Below are 17554 nucleotides of genomic sequence, written 5' to 3'. Positions count from 1 at the left end.
ATATGTTTGAATGTTTTATTTCAATACTAACCACTAAATCTTGCATTGCTCATTTTCCCCTCTTCAATTTCTTCAACTGGTACACCATACCTCCTTGATCAGTTAATTGAAATTCATTTGGTTGCTCTATGTACACCTCTTCTTCCAATTCACCATTTAGGAATGATGACTTGACATTGAGCTGATAGACTTTGAAATTCTTGTAAGTAACATAAACAAAAAATAATCTCATAGCTTCAATCCTTTCCATAGGAGAAAAAGTCTCTTCAAAATCAAATACTTCCATTTGATAATATCCTTTGCAAACAAGTCTAGCTTTGTTTCTAATAACTTCACCTTGCTCATTCAATTTGTTCTAGAAGACCCATTTGGTTGTAGTTACATTTTTATCCTTAGGTCTGGGAAAAAGAATCCATGTATTGTTCTTTTCAATTTGCATCAATTCTTCTTCCATGGATTTTACACAATGTTCATCTTTACATGCTTCATTCACATCCTTAGGTTCAATCTTTGAAATCAAGCAATACTCAATTTGATCTTCAACAATTCTTCTTCTTGTCTAAATACCTTTATTTATATCTCCTATAATCTAATATTCAGAATGATTCAATCTTACATACCTGGGAGTCTTAGGATTTTCTTGAATTGAAAACTCTTGTGTTCTTTCTTTTGCACTTGTACTAGTTCCTTCTCCTTGAGTCACTGAATTCACCAGAATGATCTAAACTTGATTCTAGGTCTGATGTTGCTTTCCTTTGTTTGAACTATCATTTTGATCATCTGAATCATATCTGCAAGATCTATACTATCTCTAATTTCTTTCATCAACCTTGACATTTGCACTCTCAACTATCTTCCTTAATCTCTTATTATAACATGGGTAGGCCTTTCTTTTAGTATAATAACCAAGAAATATTCCTTCATCACATCTAGCATAAAAATTTCCTAGATCTTCATCCCTCTTGATAAAACATTTAATTCCAAAATTTTAAAAATTTTAACATTAAGAGCATGACCAAACCATAATTCATAAGGAGTCTTATTGGTATTACCTCTGATGTGCACCTGGTTAAGAGTGTAAACAATTATACTAACAACTTCTCTTAAATAGACATGTGGAATATTTCCCTGCAACATCATTGTTCTAGCAACTTCTTGAATGGTTCAATTCTTTCTTTCCACAACTCGATTTTGCTAAGGGGTTCTCAGAGTAGACAATTGTCTTCTCACCCCATGTTCTTCACAAAATGGATTAAACTCACCAGAAGTGAATTCACCACCTCTGTGAGATCTTAGACACTCCAGCTTCAAACCTATCTTAGTCTCAACAATATCCTTGAAAATCTTAAACTTCTCTAGAGATTTAGACTTCTCCCTTAAAAAAGTAACCCACATCATCCTTAAAGAATCATCAATCAACAACATGAAATATCTCTCCTTGCAAGTTTCTAACTCTAGAAGGTCCACACAAATCGGTATGCACAAGATCCAATAATCTATTTAAAAAATGCTTCTTAGTCTTGAAAGTAACTCTGGTTTGTTTCTCTAACTGACATTCTTTGCACATAGGGTTAGTAGGTTTCATCAATCTAGGAAGATATCTCATAGCCTGAGTAGAACATATCTCAACAATGTTATCAAAGTTCACATGACACAGTCTTCAATGCCACAACTAACTTTCATCAATCTAAGTAATCAAACATCTTTTACCGACACTATTTAAGTGAAAGATATTACCTTTAGTCTTTGTACCTAATGCAATCTAGATTCTGAAGCTACCCAAGATTCTAAATTTCCCATTTTTTTAATTTAAGATCATATCCCTTGTCAACCATCTATCCCACACTCAAAAGATTATGCTTTAGTCCTTCTACATACAAGACATCATCAGTATTGTTCTTACCATCAAGAGAAATGGATCCTCTACCATCAATTATACCAGCTTTATCATCACCAAATTTCAAAACTCCACCTTCATACTTCTCTAAGCTCACAAAATTACTCTTGGGTGGCTGCAAGAAGTTGAGTCCCACTTTTGGGCAAAAAGTGGAAGTGTTTTCTCTAGTTTTCAAATTTTCTTATCGATTGATGTCAAAATTTTATGCACTTGGAGATTGAATCTCAGAAAACTTCAGTAATAGAAAATGTAGTGCTCGGAGTCTACTTTTCAAATATGTAATTTTTTTTAATACCCACATGCTAGAAATCCCTTTCTAGTAGGCATGTTTCAAAACCATTTTTTCAAAATGCCCATTTCAGGACCATACCACACGTGTACGACCACCCTTTTTTGATGCAAATAAATGAATTTTTGCAAATCCTTCTGGGAAATGATACCTAAGACACCAAATATTGATGAGAATATTTTTGCTTATTTTATTATTGAATATATATTTTTTTATTACTTTTTAACTAACAATAAAGTATATTTTCAAAACATCGGGTGTACGACCACCATAATTTGATGAAAATTTCATATTTTTCAATTTTTTTTGAATATTCAAAAGAATTATATATGGATTGATGTCATATAATTTATTTTTCTAAAATCCTAAAAACAAAAAAGTTATTAAAGTTTTAGTGAACCTTGGTATTTTAGGTTTAGGTTTAGGTTCCAGTTTTGATTAATAAATAATACAAAAATAGTAAAAATAATCTTCACTATGAAATTTACATTTATGAAATCAGGATGCAGAAAACTCTAATGGGTTTTCGTTTCGTCAAAATAATCAATCAGAAAGTCCCTCAAAACATTAGGCCAAGGTAGAAATCTGATGTCATTTTACCTTAGTCATTTTTTTGGAGGTCCAAGCATAGGCTTGGTGGGACCAAGCCTATCCTGAAGCAAAAAACAATGCTAAGGGTTGTTTCCTGCCCCTAATTTTAACAAATGGGCGCCCATTTTTTAAATTAAAAAAATAGGCACATGTTTCGCTTTGTACTGTTGAAAGCGAAATGGGTGTCCGTTTTTAAAAACGGGTACTCGATTATAAAACAAGCACCCATTTCATTAAATAATGGGCCCTCATTTCTGAAAAGATCCGCTGGGCCAGAATCTGGCCCACAAGCACAAATCCCAATGATTGAATGATTTTTCAATCATTGCCTGACAGGTATGATCTACAAAGAGAATTTTTTAATTTATCATTCTCTTTGTTTGTCTTATTGTCGATTTGGTAATGAGATCGATTCGAATTCAAAATTTGGTGTAGCCATGGGATCAAATCAACACAGGAAAAGGCAAAGGAAGGTTCTGACAACTGAGGAGATTGCAGCAAATAGGGAGAAGGAGGCAATGCACCAACGAGAGAGAAGATCAAGAATAAGACAAGGAGCTTCAAGTTCCATAATCATTTCAGAAGAGGAGAACATCAATGAAACCATAAATGTTGACAAAGGAAACACAATAGAACCATTTAATTCAGGTGCATCTTCTAATCCATTATTGGATACATGTATGTCTTCACATCCCTATGTTTTTTCTCATGAAGAAATTGGTGATTTAGTAGAAGTAGGTTACTTATTAAATGAAATTCCAATTGAAAATCAAACCCCAAATGAAATTAGAACTCAATTTGAAACTGAAATTGAAATCCAAATTGAAAGCCCAAATGAAAATAGATCTCAACTTGAAACTAAAATTGAAACCGAATTTGAAACTCCAAATGAAATTGAAAATCCACATGCAACTAAAACCAATAATGTGTATGTAGACATGGAAACACCAATTGAAAATGAAACATGTTTGAATGATAATCAAACGAATGAAAATTTTGAAATTGAAAGTGATGTACTAGACAACTTTCCTAGCTTAGTTTCATGGAGACATATTAGGACACATGCAAATAGATTGTTTAGACATTTTTTTTATAATAAGAAATTTGGGTTTCAATGTCAATTAATGGTACAACTAATTAGAATGACTAAAATGCGAAAAGTGATGAAGAAGTTAGGCTTTAATGTCAAACCCAAGAAGAAGGATGAGTCTTTAAAACAAGTTGTATCGACTATTGCTAGCGCCTTTGATACAATTGGAAAGAAAAGTCATTCTAAAGATAAAAATGTGGCACGATGGGCAATACCAACATCTTTAGTAAGCCAAACAACTTCTACTAAAAGAATGATGAGTAACATAAGTGGATATCTTAATATTCATCTCAAAAATTTGTCAAGAGCTGTAAAAAGAAGAGTTAATTTTCAAAGTGATCCGGCAAACAAATTGTGGACTTTTAGTGGTAGACTACCAAGGTCTAGTATGAAACTTACTGGTGAAGTCAAAATTTTGATCAAAAAATTTTGGCACGATAATACGAGAGTATCAACTAATGTTAGAGATGTTCTTAAATTAAGAGTTGGGTCAAAATTTGTGATCCACATCCAAAACACCTATTGGACATGACTCAAACTGAATTGTACAAAAAAAATTTGGATGATAAGGTGTTGACTATTAGCATTTGTCAAAGGTCTTTTGAAAAGTGTAAACCTTGGTATGTTCGAATTAACAAGGAAAGAGTCACATGTTGTTACAAAACTCATGTTCAATTTCGCTACCATTATGATGTATTTCGAGATATACGTGTTACCATGCATAGTAATGGAATGTTCCAAGAATGTGGTATAAATATACCACTTGAAACTATAAAGGAGTTTATATCAAGTTTGTTTTGCAACCCACTAAATGAGCAAAATTTTCTTTTCAATGCATGTGTTTCTAGCGTATGTGATATATGTGGCAATCTTGCATTGTTGGATGAATGTTTGCATGAAAATATTTCAAATGATTTTGGACAACAATTAGTTGATGTTAAAAGATTTAAAACTATTGAGTATCTGCTGAAGGATGGAAAGGTTGGAAAACGATGCGATCTAATCACTAAAAAAGTTAGTGTTCATGCATTTATGAATGAATTTAAGAGTAACATCGTACCTAAATATGTTAAACACACTCAAAATGCTAGATGGCTCGATGGTCAGTTTCGAATATGTAAGGATACATTTCCTGTTGGTAGTATACTTTCGGTTGTTGAATTTGCAAAGAACTACACGCTTGCCCCACAAGATGAGGTCCAATCACAATACTACAATTCAGTGCAAGTATCAATTTTTGTCCATATTGTCTATAGGCATGCACTAGATAGTACAAAAGAGGATCGCAAAATTTTGAGAGAGTACCATTTCTATGTGAGTGATAATAAATTACACTCATGTGAGTTTTTCCAGTATTGCTTCAAGACCCTTTTTAGAATTTGAGGGAGAGAGAAATTCAGATGACACAACATCTAATATGGTTTGATAATTGCACAGGGCAATTTAAGAATTCTAGAATGTTTTATTGGTTGAGTAGGATTCATAAGAAAACTAATATCGAACACATGTGGAGTTTTTTTGAGGCTGGACACGGGAAAGGAGAACATGATGTTGTCAGTGCATGTGTTAAGAGAGCCATTTGCAAAGAGCAACTCAAATTCGAGGAAAAGGCTAAATTAAAAAATGCAAGTGGAATTGTGGATTGGTGTAGTGCAAATTTATCCACAGGATCAAGTCAGAACTCTACAATTAGACGTTTCTTCTGGCTAGTTAAAGAGGAGAATATCCTTCCAAGATATGATTGTGATACAATCAATGGGTCAGCTAGATGGCATTCATTTAAGAGTTCTAATTCTAACACTTTGACTATATGGACTAGAGAGCTTGCATGTTTTTGTCAATTTTGTGTTGTAGGTGAATGGGAAGAATGCAAGAATACGGAATGGGTCAAAGAATGGAAACACAAATCCTTAACACCTAGTGAGACACAATATGAAGATGTTAGAAGAAATGAAGACCCAGATCATGCATTTGCATCAGATGATTATGATCATGTTTCAGACCTCATACAACCTGGTAATTTAATTTAATTTCTTATTTATAACTTTAAATTATATATTTTTATGTATTGTCATATAATTTATGATTACATATTTGAATTATAAATTCTAACAAGTTTTATATCTACATGTACTTAAATTTGTTTTCTAGGACATGTGTATGTTGTTGCTACACCTGAGGATAATTATGAGCAAGTTGAGTATTGGCTAGCTAGATGTGTAGAACCTAAGAAAAAGTTGATATGTGATCAAGTAGATGATGATGGTTTTTAGTATCCAGTTGGGTTTGTTGTGGTAGTTGGCACATGGCTATGCAAATACTTAACAAGAAGGAATGTCTTAGCAGCTTATGAAGACTACCAATCAGAAAAGAAGATTATAAACTATTCTCATTTGGTGGTGGCATCAAACATCAAATTAGAAAGATACAAAGGTAGACCTGCTAATAAGGTATTGTGGACACTTTCAGTAGAAGAGCATGAGGCAATCATATACACATTGCAGAAGAGAGAGGATGCAGATGGTACATTAGGTTGAATCAAATTTATATGTATGTAAGTTTGTGTTACTTGTGTGAGCTCTTTTATATTTAATCATGATAATTGTTTTTCTTTGTCCCTTTAACATTGTATTTGTCTACATTTGATACAATTTTGGTTTCATAAACAACATTGTATTAGTTATCTTCTTCTTAATGTTATTTTGTGCACATTGTAATTGTGTTACAATTGAATTCTTATTTTTTATGATATATTTATTTTATATCGTAATCTCTTCATAGATTAATTGTAAGTTCAAAGATAGAATTATGTCTAAGATATGACAACTCTATATTTATCATTGTATGACAAATCTATATTTATAGTGTGATTTTTTATTTTACTACCATTCTATTACCTCCTATCTCTCACTCTCTTTAGCCATCCTCCATTCTATCCATGCTTTTCATACCACTACTATCCGCCCTTATAAACCTTCAATACACTAGTAAAGTAGTGTGGTCAACTTAAGAGGAAAGTGGATACTATGTTTGTAGCTCGTACTCTATTACATATTTTGCATTCGAGGTTGTTACACACTCATTGCCCAATGGCTTTGTTATAGCTAATGTAAGTTTGTGTTACTTGTGTGAACTCTTTTATATTTAATCATGATAATTGTTTTTCTTTGTCCCTTTAACATTGTATTTGTCTATATTTGATACAATTTTGGTTTCATAAACAACATTGTATTAGTTATCTTCTTCTTAATGTTATTTTGTGCACATTGTAATTGTGTTACAATTGAATTCTATTTTTTTATGATATATTTATTTTATCTTAATCTCTTCATAGATTAATTGTAAGTTCTTGATTTTATTATTATTTTAAGAATAGGATGTTATTGTAAATTGGGATAATAATTTTATTGAATTATAAACTGTTGCACTATAAGACGATCAATCACAATGTTAAAATATAAAGTCATAAATAGATCACATAACAAGTCATAAATAAAAAGTCCTATATACAATCACATAACAATTCGTGATGACATAATAACAAGTCTTGAAAAAATAATAATAAGGAAATGACATTAAAACAAGTCTAAATAACATGATTTCAAAACAACATCACATATATAATCACTAGAGTGCGCAAAATCACATAAAATGACCTGATATCATAATAGCCACGAAATGACATAATAAAAAGTCCTATATATAATCACATAACAACAAGTCCTATTTATAATCACATAATAACAAGTCTGAGGATAACATAACAAGTGTCATCATAAAAAGTCCATAATACAATAACATGACATGATCTAAAATATATAATCTAAGAACTCATGTGCATCTCATTTGCAATCCTCTTCACTCCACATGAAGGTGAATGAGATGAGTCATCGTGCTGCACATGGTCCTGAGATGCACCATCTTGTGTGTGTGCAATATCAGTGTCTCCACCCTCCTGTACAGTATCAGTGACTCCACCCTCCTGTGCAATATCAATGTCTCCACTCTCCTGTACAAGAAAAGTGGTTGTAGTCAACTCCTGCAAAAAAAAACATTGTACATCAATTTTGATAATCCCTATAAAAGCTAGGTACACAGTATAAACAAATTAGAAATTATTTTTCTAATCATCACCGCAAATGACAATGTTGATGGTTGCATCTGGCTCAATCCCATAGCCATACCAATACTGGTCCTGGTATCGACCTGAACAACATATATAAAGCATGAATCAAGCTTAACTGTATATATAGACTACAAGATTATCATAGAAAAGCATACATGTGATGCAAGAAAAGTAATTGATGGGTGAAGGCGTACATGTGATGCACCATCAAATAATCCAGAAGCCTACAATTGCAAAAAATAACAAACATGAATCAAAGATGTACATAAACTAGTAAGCATATAAAAACTTCAAATTAATGGATGAAAAACATACTAGTGGTATATGAGGCTGAGCCTCAGCAGTCCACGAGTCACATGAAGAACTACCCACCTCAGTGCTACACGAAGCACCCTACAAAATTGAAAAAACATATCATACACATCATTACATTACAAATTTTATTGTTTATTTTAAATGTACATATCAATAGAATGTATCTAGATGAAAGTGCATATCATAAATGGGGCACCAACATCTCTAGGCATTGAGGTAACATGATGTGCGTTCCTCAATGACGTGGTATGATCCAACCTCTGTTCAAAGAAAAATGACTCATGGTATGGTTCATATGTGTATATATAAGGAATTTAATATTGTAGTGTATATTATATAAATAAATTTGTACCTCTGTAGGCTAATCATCGTCTGCCCACAGGAGATCAAGATATGAAGAGACAACATCAGCATGTGTAGCCTCCACTACATCATGATAACCACCATGGGCAGCATCAACATCATCAAAATCACCATCTCCTCTAGGGGCAGCCTCACTCTATGGACCGATACATACATCCCTACAGCTCATGCAAACATGTGCTAAGCTGGGGGCAACCCTCACCTCGCACAACTGTTGTACCAAATTGTTTGACATGGCACTCAATGAACCTAGAGCAGAATCCACTGCTCGATGATGGGCAGGTGCTAGAAAAACTGGTGATGGAAGAGGAACCAATGGATCATCGCACACACAGTTTCCAACCCTATCACTCAATTTTTCTCCTAGCCTAGCCTGGGGCATGCCTCTCTCGATCCCTAAAAATGATCTAATATCAAAGTAATTGGGCTTTTTGCCCAATTCAAATTCGGCTGATAATTTCTAGCTATGCCAAAAGTCTCTAGCTATGCCTGGGTGCCTACACCATCGATTTGAGATCTGTGGCTTCTTCAGATCTATCTCTTCACCCGTCTTAGGGTTCACAAAATATTGTTTCAAATCCATTTTTGTTATTTTCAATTTGTTGACTTGTTTGTATGTTATGCCATCAGCGTAAAATGCACGCAATCCCTCCCGCCAACTACAATAGCTATCTAGGTCACTATCTAAAGTCTATATAGACTGTACAATCCCTTGCATACTATTTGCAAGGTGTAACAACTATGGAGGTGGATGAGGCTCACGTCTAATAGTATGGATATCTCTAATCAAAGAATCAATATTCATCCTAATTATCTGCCTCAACTGATTGGGTGGAGGTGGAGGTGGAGGTGGAGGTGGAGGTGGAGGAGGTGGTGCTAGACCTAATAGCTCATCTATCTCAAACTCATCCATTCTGTGAAAATAATCGTCATATATATACAAACATGAAAATTTAAAATTACAATTACAAACAAGAAAATTTACAATTACAATTACAAACATGAAAATTTACAATTACAAACTCTTTAATTTACATTTCACCTTCCAAAAAACCTTATAATTAAATACAATTTAGCAACTTAAATATAAAAAAAGGAAACTCACATAGATCTATAATATTATTAATAGGTGGGTCTATTTTAATAATAAGCATCATTTAAGAAATATTATCCTCTTAAATCAAAGTATAAGAAATATTCTACAAAATAAAACATCATAATGCCCATGCAACTCAAACAATACTTTTTAACATCTAAAGATGCATTAGTATAAGTTCCATCAAAATCATAAAAATAATCATGAGAGAGAGAGAGAATAGATAATGAATAAATGACTGATTTAGATAATAAAGGTAACTTCTATGGAATTACAATTTAGTACCCTTGCAATATTTAACCATTATCTTCAATTAGGTTACCACTTTATATTTTCAACTTGATAGGATTCAGTTCAACTACTCTTTTTTGGTTAAATTAACTAAATTCATTAAAGTCATAAGTTATATCTATGAACTTGTCAATACATGTACTAATTTGTTGTGTTCTTTGCTAGAATCATTGGATGATTTAGTGATCACAACTAGTAGTACTACACTAAGTTGAAGCTTGAATAAATAGTAGGTTCTCCACTCTTGGAGGAGTTAAAACAAAAAACAATTTTTATTTTTTTTATATATTCAATTTTATATTGGTATTTTCTTGTTCAAAGTCGCAACCCACAAAATGTGATTCCAATATTGATCTATATTTGATTCTTAATTTTATTAAATTTGCCACTACTGTGATTTATTGTCCTCCTAACTTAAATCAAGCTATGTAAATTTAAATCTTCATAACTTTTGATAGAGAGCATATTTTTTCATGCTTCATGTGGCATTGAAAAGGTGGTTTATAAATCTTCATAGATCACACAATTATTTTCTAGAATTTTCCCTCATATTTTATATTTTATTTTTTGTGATTTCACATTCTAGTCATTTACTTGGGCATCTTGGCACTTGAAAATGACCGTCTTACATGAGATGAATTTGTTTGATATGTTTTATATGTATTGATTTTATTGATCTTTTAATTTTTTATTCGAGGAGGTATCATAGGTTTCTCTATTCATCCTTTTCTGGTAAAATTAGAAAGGGATAACTACGATTCTTTTGTAAAATGATATCTTGATAATTTTTAGGTGGTGTAATTATTTTCCTTTTATGTATGGACTCATACCTAAACTAGAAACACTATAAATTATATAATCTTGGTGTAACATCATTGACAATGTAGGAGTGATTTGATCTAGTATCAAGATCATGATTCTATGTGTATTGCATTGGATATTGATTTCCCCCACACACTTTGGAATATACTTTAGGAGATCCATGGAGACTCTCATATCTCTCCATTCCTAAAGGATCCTATTGTAGATTGTTTCATTCCCTTTGTAGATGAAGATCACATACCCTTCGATGGTGATACTTAAGAGGAAATTTATTATATCATAGGTCTTGCATGTTTTGACAATTTAGAGGCTTGTCTCATTCTTCAAGTAATCATCCTATCAAGACCTAATATCCATCTTAAATGTTTTTTATTATTTTAGATTATTATCACCAATTCCATAAACCCAATTGATTTAGTCTAGCATGGCATTAATCACCTTCTAAACATGACCACTTGGGATTCATATCTTTTGAATATATTATCCTTGTTTGAGGAGTTTATAATTACATATGTTAAATATTATTTTGAGGATATTGATATCCTCTTTCATGATAGCTATACCATCATTGGCAACCCATCATATTATCTTTGGCACTCATTCTACTTTGATCCTCAAAAGATTCTTTATCATCATTTTGTTCCAACATGTGAATATTTGCGAAGTTTTTAGAGACACAAGTCAATTTAGATTTGAATTTTGTATTTACCTAGCTTATTATAATGACATTTCCAGTCACCAATGTATTTATTTCTTCCTAAAGGAAAAAAAATGTTGTTTGCAAGTAATGGATCATGTTTTTTCTTCAATCTTTCATCATTAGCACGTGACCTACATCTTTATGGGGAGTTTTGCATTCTCATTTTATCTCTCTTATTAGGGGGGTATTTACTATAAAAAGGAAGCATTGGTTATTAGAGGAAAATAAAAGGATAAAGCAAAGAGAAAAAAAAAGAAAAAGGACATGTTATCATGTTTGTAAATATATAGTATATCTTTAGAGATTGTGCTAAGTTAGGAAGTAGTGAGGATTAATAGTGATAGTTAGAGTATTACCAAATTTAAGAACCCTATTTTTCATACACACAAAAAAACACATTCATATTCATTATCATTTTAAAGTTCAATTTAAACATAAATTAAACATCTAAGTTTTACAAAAGAATCCTATAATTAAATACAACATTTAGAAATATAAATTTAAACATTCAGACTTTTACGCATGATTAAAACAGAGAGAGAGAGAGAGAGAGAGAGAGAGAGAGAGAGAGAGAGAGAGAGAGAGAGAGAGAGAGAGAGAGAAGGTAATTTGAGATACATCAAGTTAGAGAGAGAATAGATAATTTGAGAGATAGAGTGTAGGTAATTATAGAGAGTAGGTAATTTGAGATATAACAAGTTAGAGAGAGAATAGATAATTTGAGAGATAGAGAGTAGGTATTGATAGAGAGAGGGTAACGTGTGAAAGAAAGAGAGGGGGGTAATGTGTGTGGTGTGTGTGTGTGAGAGAGAGGGGGGGTAATGTGTGTGAGAGAGAAAGAGAGGGGATAATGAGAGATTGAGAGAGAGAGAAAGAGCGTAATGACAGAGATGGTAATGTGTACATGTGTGTGAGAGAGAGAAGGGGGGTTTATTGTTGATTTTCATCTAGGGTTTATTGTTTGTTAATTTTTTAAGGTTCGTTGTTTGTTTATTGTCTAAGGTTTATTGTTCATTTTTTTCTATCTAGGGTTTAGTGTTCATTTTTTTGTTCAGGGTTTATTGTGTATTTTTTTCCTTTAGTTTTTACTATTCATGTTTTTTGTTTTTTCCCTACGGTTTTTACTATTCATGTTTTTTGCAATATTTAAAAATTAAAAACTATTTTAAATATGAAATAAAATAAAATAAAAAACGTTTTTCAAACTTTAAAACAATAAAATTAAAAACCAAAAATAAATTAACATTTTTTTATGAAAAATAATAAAAATAAATAAAACAGAATATAAAAAATAAAACTAAATACCTAGAAGGAGGTAAAAAATGGTCTGGGGGGTCAGCTGGGGTGAAAAAAATGGGTACCCATGCTCCTCTGAAATGTCTACCCATTTTTGAAACAATGAAAATGATGGAAAATGGTTTAAAAAATAAAATACATTTCAAAAATGTGTGCCCGTTTTTTAAAATTGGGCACCCAATTTGAAAAAAATGGGTGCCCGTTTAGCTTCGGGCACCCATTGCTAAATAGGCGCCTGTTTTTGAATCACTCGGGCACTCGAAGCAAAATGGGTGCCTGATTTGTAAAAAAGGGGCACCTATTTCTAACGGGCTCTTTTCCCAACTCGCAGACTTCCATGAGATTGGAACCCAACTTTGTGCGTTTACCATCTTATCACCTATCATATGATGAGAGCATTTGTTGTCTATCACCCATTCATCTTTCTCTTCAACTTTTGCAGCCAAATCTTTTTCAACATTCATGCAGCTAGTAGAATCAGTAGGCATTGCATCATATTCCTTAAAAGCAATAAACACCCATTCATTATCACTTTTTTTTCCTTTTTCAATTCATTATCTGAAATACCTTCATTAGTAGCATAATAACATCTCTTATGAAATTTAGGCTTGAACTTGTTTTCCTAGGAACTCTTTCCAGACACCTTGAGGCAAAATGACCTATCTTATTGTAAGAAAAACATTTAAGAGTCAATTTTCCTTCATACGTACCGGCTCCTTTGAGTAATCTTTTGCCAATAAGTGCTTCAAGCTCCTCAAGCTCTCACTTCACATCCACCTTGAAGAAATTTCTCCTAGATCATATCTCTGCTTATCCTTTCCTGGAAACAGTGGCTTTGAATGTAGATTCTACTTTAGGAAGAGAATTACCAAACTCACTTAGCTCAAAGGCTGAAAGATTACCAATCAACATGTCCCTGGTTACATCAGTCATGCTCCGCATCTCCTCATTAGCAACAACTTTACGCTTATAAAATGTAGGCAAAGATCTTACCACCTTAGCAACAATCTCTGATTCTTCCACCTTTCCACTGGCACATTTGATATTGCACACAAGTTCATTCACCTTGTGCACGAAAGAAGTGATGTTCTCATCTTCACCCATCCTCAACATCTCATACTTTCCTTTCAGGCTCTACAACTTAGCAATCTTCACATAATTGTCTCCTTCATACAATGTTTACAACTTCTTCCAGATCCCATTAGCAGTCTGCAATTCCATAACTTTTGTCATCGTAGAGTCAGTCAGAGAACTTAGCAATTCCTCCTTAGACCTAATATTGCATTCAATTTCCTTTATCTCATCCAGAGTTGAAGGTCCATTTGCATAAATAGTATACTTTTTTTTAGTAATAGTTCACTAAGATTTGCCAATGCATCTCAAATGATACTCCACGTGACTTTTCCAAAGAGAGTAGTTGGTACCATTAAATCTTGGACTGTCCTTCTTGTAAGATATCATCCTAGATCACCTCAAGAGGTTAAGATTCTTCAGAGGAACCTGCTTTGATACAAATTGATGGAAATAGGGTAGACAATTGAGAGGGGGGTGAATCAGTTGTCAAAAAAGCTTACACAATTTAAACTCATTCTCAAATCTAATAATTAAATATGAGAGCATAGATCAGTAACACATCATAAACACACATAACACCAAGAATTTTGTCATGGAAAACCCAATCAAGGGAAAAACCATGGTGGGAACACACTCACAATATGAGTATACTCTTTAGAAGTATAGAAATATTACAATGGGGAATGTAGACACATAAATCTATCCATGAATTAAATGAATGTTTAATATTTATTTAATACACTAATATTCCTCTGTTAATTGAATTTATATTTAATTAATTCACCATCATCCTCTTCTTCTATCCTAGCTAAATAAATTTATTAAATTTATTTAATTACTAACTACAGTCCCATCTATTAAATAAATTAGTAAATTTATTTAATTCCCATTTCTTCTTATTTAAATAAAATAAATATTTATTTAAAAACCCTCATCAAACCCCTATTTAAATGTCATTATTTATTTAAAAAAGTCATCCACTTGCATTCTCTTACAAATGCAAGTTGCACTACATATTTTATATTAAATAAAATATTTAATTAAAAGGACTATTTATCCTCAACCACTTGCCAAGCCTACTTGCTCACTAATCCCCTTCTAGATATTTCTAACCCCCTTCTATATTCTTCTAAGCCCTTCCAAATTTTCCTAATCCCTCTTCTAATCATTTGCACAATCATAAACCAAAATTAACCCCCAACCCATTATCTCAACCATTTAAGACTCTTACAAAGTCATAAATGCTTCCTTTCTTCAACACACTAACCCACATGGGTCTTGACCCTTTAAGACAAGACTTAACCATGGGTAAATTTTTTACAAGAGTTTACCCAATGAATAATAACCCTACCCTTGGATAATAGCTTTATCCAATAATCCAACCCACATGAAGTTACCCTCATGTCTTCTCAGGCATTAAATGCTCCTTCGCTCTCCTCTCAAGCCATCTCATGCTGACACTTGTCATCATGGGATTGGGTTGAAAACCATCACATGGATCATGAATCATGCAATGGCCCTCCACAAACTAGATCAATCTTGAGCACCCAATATTCTATCTTGCTTGTAAATATAACCCTTCTCCTCAAGCAGAGGAAGCATTAGAGCATTGTTACTAAACTGGAATTAGCATAGATATTTAGGCCTTCTCATAGCATCACTCTTTGCATTTGCATAGCATTTGTTCTTCATTTTCAACCATCTTAAATATCCATTTGGAATCTATGGTTAGTGCTAAAAGCTGAGAGCTACACTCATTTGGAACTTGGAGAGGAGGGAAACAAGGGAGGAGCAACAAAGGCATCATGGAAGCATCTTAGGGAGACTCTTCTCCTTTCTTTTGTTTTGTTCATGCTTTATTTATGCTTTTAAATCTCCTTTGATATGTTTTGGAATGGTTTGTAGTTCATTTGTTTTAGTTTTATGGTTGAAGCTAACATATTAACATTGAACTTTGTTTTTGGCTCTTGTCCACATTTCCATGCATCATTTTGGTGAACTTGACATGAATCAAACATTAAGAAGTTAAAAAAATTTAGCTACCATTTGGAAACCTGCAAGTTTTCACATACAGGTAGCGCTTTAGCACTTTTGACACTCGAATAGCACCTTTGTTCTAGATTTTATGCCTTGTCTAGATATTCAGACTAGCGCTTTTGTTTCCTATTTTAGCCCTTTTGTCAGAAGTAGCACTTTTGCTGTTAGTTTTAGCGCCTATGTTTTAAACTAGCACTTTTGTTTCGAATATAGTGCTTTTAATTCTTTGTTAGCACTTTTGTTTCCCGCAGAGTAGCACTTTTCTATTGGGTAGAGAGCTCAAAATTGTAACAAAAATGAAAAATTTAGGCTTGTGAGCCCACCATATTGACTAACATTTTGAGTGATAGACATTAAGCTTCCACAATCCATGAGATAATAATTTGTTGTTTCTGGATTAGATTGTGTGTGAACTTTTGCATCGACATTTCAAATCACACTCGGTGATCTATCATCAAGATGAAAAGAGTTAGAGAGCATGCAGAGAGGAAAAATGAACAAGTAGCAGATCATGGTTGCTAAAAAGAGGGAGGGAGGAGGCACAAAGAACAAGGAGAGAGATAAAATTAAAAAATTATTTAAAAACTAAAGAATAATAAGAATCATACAAGGGAGAATATAAAGAACAAACCAATAAAGAGGAAAGACAGATATCAAAAAAATAAAAAGACACAAATACAAACAAAAATAAAAATATTAGTAAACAACAAATATCTGCCCTTTTAGTTGATCTTAAAACTGGTTAGTCATTACCTCTTAATGCAAAGAGGTTTCTCATACATTGGTGTACCAATGTGCAGATGAAGAATATTTTTTGACAAAGGTGGTGGATGGTCTTTGATGATCCACCTTGTAATAATTATGAGGTGCCATTGTATTTTTTGAGAAAACTATACTGTGAGTTTTTCCTCAATGTGCGGACAAACTATTTTCACATGAGAGAGTTCCATTGTAGAGGTGGCAACTCTTCCCAAGATAGACTTGGATCCTGTAGGTGAGTAGCCCTACAGAGTTGTCACCCCCTAGCACCCAAACCCAACATGCATTAGGCTATCCCAATAGAGCTGAAAGAGTTGATGGAGATACAGACTCTTCAGGCGGCCACAACATTGATTGGTGCCATCATCCAGTATGGGACACAGTTAGCACACCCTCTTGTACTAGATGATGAGCCATTAGTTTCTCCAGGCGGTGACAAAGAGCTCAATCAGCATGTGTGTGTCAATTGCTCGGGGATATGGTCAGGGACAGATGATGCGACCACTATAGATTGATCCACATTTCATCCGTGCATGATTTGTGGGAGAAGATGTCAGACCAGCATGAATGAGAATGTGTGCAGACAAAGGAGTTGATGGACACATTGTTTGGCCATCAGCTAGAGACACAGGGTGTTGATTTGAATTCATAACATTTTATTTATCAGTCACTTTAAATTTGTAATTAAAAAAATGAATTTTCATTTATACATCTATTTAAATTAATACAAATAATATGCATTTTAGGATGCAGTAGCAGTATCCCATACTACTCTTGCAGTTACTACAGCTGCAACTTTGATGTCTGG

Source organism: Cryptomeria japonica, chromosome 1, assembly GCF_030272615.1.
Source record: "Cryptomeria japonica chromosome 1, Sugi_1.0, whole genome shotgun sequence".
Classification (NCBI taxonomy): domain Eukaryota; kingdom Viridiplantae; phylum Streptophyta; class Pinopsida; order Cupressales; family Cupressaceae; genus Cryptomeria; species Cryptomeria japonica.
Note: the sequence above shows the minus strand (reverse complement) of the source record.